Below are 7378 nucleotides of genomic sequence, written 5' to 3'. Positions count from 1 at the left end.
GAGTGTTCCTCATTAGGGTATGTACATTAGGAGAGCAACTGATGTGCTCCTGTGCTTATGGATCAGCCCTAGCTATCAAGGATGGATTGCATGGGGATTGTTCTCATGGGTTGTAGATTTAATTGGTTTTCTATGCCAAATTTAGTTGAGTGTTATGATACAGAAGTGATTCTAACAAGGGGGATAGGTATTGTTTGCCATCCTTTGTAACCCTTCTCGTTCAGGTGTATAAAGGCATCAGTTTAAAGCTGCTCTGTTTATTGAAAATTCAGACAATAAAATCCACACAGGTCAAAATAAGAGCTAACACAGGGAAACAGGCCCTTAAACTGAAAATACTGTGGCTGAAAATACTGTGCATTAATTTGCTCGACTTTTGTGCATACCTAATGAAAACAACCACAAAGCCTGGAGTAATTAAGCAGAAAGGCAACTTTACGAAAGTGAGAACAGAAAGATTTGTGTGGGGAAAACCAGGTTTGAGCATTGTTAGAGGAGGGATATTTTTTCTTTGTTAACATTTTCTAAAGAATGAGGATTTACATGCATTCCTTGTGAATAAATGGTATTGTATAAATAAGTAGTTACTGATGAGTCTCAGAAGAGCTTAGCCCTGCCTGATGACCCAAGAGCCTTTGAACCTCAATATTTTGGCTGAGGTACAGCAGGCCAGTGTATGCTTCATGACTGTTGATTTACAGATACACTCATCAACCTTTTGTACTACTCTTTAACTGTTTCTCATTAATTAAGCCTCAGCAATCATTGGAAATAATCAACAGGCATCTTTTGGACTATTGTTTAAATAATGGGTTGTATCCATCCTTCCTGGATAACAGTATATAGTTATAAAAATAACTAGAAAAAATGCCTGTTCTTTATATTATCTCTGTGATGAGTCATGTTTTCTTCCTTTGCTTTATTACTGTTTCCTTCCTTATAAAAAGAAAAAAAGCAAACATATACCAATTTCCAGAAAGAAACCCTTCAAAATATTTTCCATGGATTAATACTTCCAGGAGTGTCTGCACAGTGCTCTTAGTCAATTGGTTTAATGTCGGGTAGTCCTGTGAGGAGCAGGAAGTTGGACTCAATGATCTTTATGGGTCCATTCCAACTTGAGATATTCCAACTTGAGATATTCTATGATAATTTTCTACACATTTTCAATCCATTTATGTTAAGTCCTTACAATATCTAGATGCAGCATTTGACTTGAATATTGAACAAAAACATATTGAAGCAGAAAAATTAGCAGAAAAAGTATTTAAGACTGTTATCTTCTCCCACTGTCTGCGGATTGGTGAGGTCCAGAACATGATTTTAAACATGGGTAACAAGGGTGTATGAAAAGTGTCACATGTGAAAAATGTTCTAATGTCAGCTCCACAACACTGATTCATGGCCTGGCCTGTTTGCCAGCCTCTATGGGGGTGGGAGGTATGTAGTAACTGAAGTTTCTTAACGTCAGCTTGCAAGGAAGACACTGTAGTTCTTTCCCTGCTCACACACCTTCAACTATAATTGTATTAAACCTATGATCTGAAGGAGGAAGGAAATTTCATAATTAACAGCACAGAAGGAGATATAAAGAGAGCAGACATTCACATGGGCTGTTACCAGAGGAATCTCTTTACTACAACACTATAAAAAGATCTGTAGGGCTCAGTTTCTTTTTTTTTTTTTTTTTTTATTTTCCTGGGAAACAGTTCAAATAATAAAAAGAAAAAGGAGCTGTGAACTGCTCTAAGGGCTGGCTTTAATCTGAAATAGTTTCCAGATTTCTTTGTTATGAAGGGTATCTAAATCTATCACAGCATTTCCAGGCATCATCTGAACATTGTAGTATCACTGCAATGCAATTTGTTCTTTTATGTCTTTTGGAGATTTGAATTTCTAACTCTTTGAGAGTAGAAAGTAGTTTTCCAAAGGCATCAGTTTGGTTTACCTGCTTCTCAGGACTGCCTGATCCTGAAGCTATCTTACTTAGCCTGAACATGTCCTGGGCACACCACTTTGGTCATGCCATTCATGCAGAATTGCCTGTTTTGGAGGGAAAGGCATCTATTCCTTGCCTACAGAAATCCATAATTAGTCAGACAGTCATCTGAGCTCTACTAACAAGCTTGAAAAGAGCTACAAGAGTGATGGTCTTGGTTGGGATTTATGGTGCAGATCAAGTTCTGTTTGTCTAGTTTGTGCTGACAATGCAAACCACACGTGCTGTGGGGAGCTGACGCCAGGGCTCCATGTCTCCTTTAGCCCAGCCACCAGCCATAGGTGTGCAGTTAGACCGGCCTCCCTCTTGGCTCTTCTATCTCTGAATCACCTACTTCTCAATGCATGGACACAAAAAGGGTTGGAGATTGTCCTCACCTAAGGTAAGCCAGTAACCACATTTGGAGAACTTTGAAGGGGTTAGATTCAACTCCTTTTACCCATCACTGGCATTCCCCAAAACACCTTGACTGTTACAAACAAGACAGTCAGTAACATGCAGACACTGCAAGCACCACATAACTATCCTAAAAAGGACATCAGCAGACCAAAGCAAAGAATACTGAAGGCATCTAATGCTTCTTGTTGAACCTTGCCTTCTCAGGAAAGAGGTAAGCATCTAGCACAAACGTACCAAACTTTCTCCTGGACCAATGTATTTCAAGCAAAATGTAGAGAGAGGAGGAAGCACTCAATATACTACTTAGCTCTCTGCTAAAAAGAGATCTAAGAAAAAATGAGAAAATTGAGAAAAAACATCCTCTACCTGGGCATTTCAGACAGGAAGACTGGATTACACCCACTGGTGTCAATAGCCTGGGGAATTACCTAATGCAGAAAAAAATTACCAGGTGCTTGTTTGCATTATTAACCAAAACCTACCAATTTCTTCACTAAAGCATAGACAGAGGAAATCTGGGAACTTGCAAAGCTGAACCTTATCATTCCTATTTTTGCAATTAATGAATGTTAAGAGGATGGAAATGGAAAAATAATCAAGAATGTAGGAAAGAGCTGTATGTAGAAACGTCCATTTGATAGACAGCTGCTGTGAAACGAGTCCAGCCATATTTCCATGGATAAAACCAGGATCTCTATAGTGACTAAGAAAGTTTTGCATTGCCCAAACGTGCCCTGATTTTCAACATATCCAGAGACAGAGAAAGCTAAAAGTTAGTGTTTCTGTTCCCAGCTTTGCCCTTGTACAGCCTATCAAGCCAGATCAAACCATACATCTTCTAATTTTCACATCTGAACAAGATGATGATGTTGTAAAATCTGACATCTAGAAAAGTGTTTTCATCCCCTTAGGTACAAGACCTTGTGTCATGATGCACAGCATTAATAGCTGTTAGGAGGATGTGAACTACCTCTAGAAAGCTGGTAAGCCTTGGTCAAAACTTCAAATCCAAGTCACAGCCAGTTCCCAACTAAAGGACTATCCAAGGTCACATTATTTGCAGTCAATGCCACGCTTTTTTCGGTTAATACTTATCTCTAAACATTTGTCTAAGTAGGCACATCATCCATCAAGGTACACCTTTGTGGATGCTGTTCATATCACTGCATGTACCGAGTGCTCTTAACTTAGCTGAGTTTCCGTGTTTATGAAGCCAGTATGCATTTAAAATGAGTTTGGGCTCCTGCCCATATTTTTAGTAATCTCGTTCTTTTTCTTGGCAGCCTCACAGTCTATCAGACTTAAGCTTGTTCTGGAAAGCCTCAGTGCAGAATACATTTTCCTTGTTATTTTACATGAGGCAGTGTCACTGCATTCATGATCTTAATTCTTCATACAAAAACATATGCATGCACTGTTTAAAGTATGCTCTTCATTTCAGCATTTTGTCAGACACTTCCTTAGGAGGCATGTAAACAATGGAAGATGAGTGAATATTTGCAAGATCATTTCCTATACCATTAACATTGAATAGTTCTGCACAAGTTCTGCCCAACTTTGCCTAAAATGACAGTACTGATTAAAGATCAAAACCAAACGTGATATTTCGGCTGCAGGGCAGCTCCATACATTATTTTCATCTACTATATTTAGCTTCTTTTTTAAAGGAAGATGAATTTAATTAGTCTTAACACTTAGAGACTGACTGGAGTGCTTGGAGAGATTTACAATTCTCAGTAAACACTGCTGAAAGCTAGACAGTGTTTGGGCATATCAGAAACCAACAGTATGAGAAAAAGTAGAAACCAAGGGATTATAAAACAGGCAGACTAATGTGAATTCTGGAAAGTTAGTAGAAAAATTGTACTATTTGTGAATCATGAGAGGATAGCTAGACAGTAAGGAATCATAGTCAATCCCTAAGGAAAGAGCAGTTAACTACCAGTTTATATTGAACTGCTAGGTGTACTGACAAGGGTTTCATGGAAAGATTCGGTGCTATTCTGTGTGTTAACAGCTCAGATATGACAAGTTGTACTTAATAAATTATTAAAACTTGGCAAATGAACTTAAATGTTCAGGAAGAGGCATTATTGCAGAGTTGTCTATCCTGTTAACGGATATAGGCATGTGTCCTTCACCCATGCCAGTGAGCACTCCCCACAAAGCGATTTCTAGGACCAGTTGGCATATCCAATGTTTGAGGGACCATTCCCATCAAGCAGTTTGAACACAGGCACTGTCAGCCTGTTCTGGAGCAAGCAAAAGCTTATTACTAGCATAGATGTGGACCACTCTAGCCCAGCTGTGCTGAGGAGCTGGTGACACTGCAAAGCACACCGACACCATTAGAAGCTTTGAGTAGATTCCCCAGGGGAGGGGTAAAATCATCATCACTGTTGGAAACTTTATAGGAGGTTATATCTTTCAGCAGCTGCTTAGTTTTAGCTAATGCTGCCTTTGGGCAAGACCTTTTTAGTTCCCTATTTCTACCAAATACATAATAAAAGGTTCCTATTCACAGGATGTATGAAATTCTAAGATCTTAAACCTTTGAATTAGTCATGCCTTCTATTGCTTACTTTAGCATTAGAAGAAAGAAACTTCATTTGCACTTTTCTTTCAGTGGCATCCAGAATAAAAGAGAATATGTTTATTCAAGCATGATTGAATCCCTCCTTAAGTCAAAATTAGGTATTAATAAAGCTCACAAATCTGAAGTGACGCAGTGTTTCACAATACAGCTAGTGTGACATGGAAGTGACACATCCCAGAATGAGAACACGATGTGTCCGTGTACTGACTGTTTTTATAAGACTCTGAAGTAAAGGGCAGTTCTATCAGAGATACTCAAAATTTCGCATTTTGAGTATCTCTGAGTAGTACTACTCGTGTACAGACAAGAATGGCTGGATAACTGCTTGAGCCCACGTGCAGCATCCTCACCTACTTTTCCTCAAATACCAGATGAAGCCACTCTGAGCTTTTCACATCTCTGTTGCCTCTGTCTCTTCGCATAAACAGGAATGATGTGAAGGAAGAGACTGGATCACATCCTCCATGGCAATTTGCTTTTGCAGAGACCAGCAACTAGCCCCTGCACATCATTCTCATCTTGAAGACACTGAGGAAAACAGGCAATTGGCAAGAAATGTGCAGGGGTTAAGATACTAACAAGAAGCAGAGGATTGAGACATAGACAACAGTCTTGCGAAGGAATCTGATACTGGAAACAGAAGATAAGTGACCACAGGATGACAAATAACATGTATCCACAGCCACTCAGAAATATGGAGAGGAGAAAAATACTGGTTTCAACTCCTGCCTCCTTAGTTTCTTTTCTCAATTGATTTCTTTGATTTGTTTGGTTGTTGGGTTTTTTTTCACACTGACACGAATGAATTTCCTGAGGATATGAGAGGTCAATTGCTTGGAGCCTCACATCTGGTTTGGACTCTGAGTTGGAATACCAGCTGCAATTTTTACAACCTGCTAGAAGCACTCATCTCATTGACCGTAGGAGTTGAATATATGGGAACATTAACCCAGCTTTCCAAGTGGGTTAATGTGGTAATCATGGCCACAGGACAAGATCCAAGGTGAATATCTGGTACAAGACATTGTCCAAAGAAAGTGCCAGTAAACTACAATGAGTAAAGATACATGTATTTTGAAATTAATATTCTTTTCTAAGCAGGCCTCTTAGTTGCTAAATAAAAAACAGTGCCTGTATTAAACTGTTGTTAGAAACTATGGATTTGGGAACAGTGCCCAAAAAGGTAACCCTGTATTTGAGGTACCCTGTTGATGAGCATCTGGATGCGATGCCAGGCATAGCTTCACTGACAAACTGCTCTGAGCAAAATGTCATGCAGCAGATTGGGGAATCAAGACTTGCACATCTGCAGTCTTGATAAGGACTCCACTCAGTGGTAAATAAAAGATTCTGCAGCTCTTAAAGGTGGCAACATGTCAAGGAAGCTGCTTGTGGTCCATGAGCCAGAGCTGGTGATCTGAGCTGGCCTGTGTACAAGCTCCTGTGTATAAGCCAAAGCCTCAAGCCCAGGCTGATCTGCCTTAAGCAGTGAAAAAGGTTCCAGAAAGCCATGTGAGCCAGGCCTTGCACTCACTCTGCCCCTGAGGGGGCTGTGAATGTCCATGCCTCGTCTCATGGCCAGACTCAGAGCTGAAGCAAAGTCACTCACTCACTAATCATGACTTAGACAGAGAGCTTTCCCTGAAACACAGTAAAAATCATAAGAATATTTTAAAGCATAGGGTGAGGAATTACTTTCACTGCTATCTCTGGCTCTTTTCAGCAACCACAGGATTTTTCCTAAAGCATCGCCAGTGGTACGAGATATTTAGCTCACATGATGTACAGACAAGTAGGTTGGCTCTTCTAGATACTATTCCAGATTTCTGCCATTCTTCATCAGTAACTGTACTCATTGCTCACACTGGCATGAATGTGGCTGTTCCATTTCAGGTATTTTTCAGATAAAAATGTATGAGGACCACTTCCACCAATAATTAGAAGAGGTCCACTCCTGCACTTTCTGGGCACATACATTTCCTGATGAAGCCCAAACACTGGGGCACGGAGGGATGTCAGGAAAATTCCATAAACTAAAATAAACTTCATAAAGAATAGGCAGTAACTGTCTTGTGAAATTAAATGCAAGATTTATTATACTTATGGAAGGACAGACTGACCAGAGAAAGTTTCCTTTAATAAAAGCAATAGCAAAAGATAATACACACGGAATGGTTACCACTGTTCTTCATGGAAAGGTGCAAATCAACATTTTAGTTCTCTGAACTAAACCACAATAGTCTACCACCAGGCTACTTATAAAAAGAGAAGTATATTTTTCTTCAAAGATGGTTTCTTTCAGAAGTCATCAATTGAAAAACCATGAGTCTGGCTGTATTGGCATGAGAACAGGAATCAAGTAGGATCAGAGTTAAATGTCTTTA

Source organism: Nestor notabilis, unplaced genomic scaffold, assembly GCF_000696875.1.
Source record: "Nestor notabilis isolate BGI_N333 unplaced genomic scaffold, ASM69687v1 scaffold4399, whole genome shotgun sequence".
Taxonomy (NCBI): domain Eukaryota; kingdom Metazoa; phylum Chordata; class Aves; order Psittaciformes; family Psittacidae; genus Nestor; species Nestor notabilis.
The sequence above is the reverse complement of the archived record's forward strand: the minus strand, read 5'-3'. Positions refer to the sequence as shown.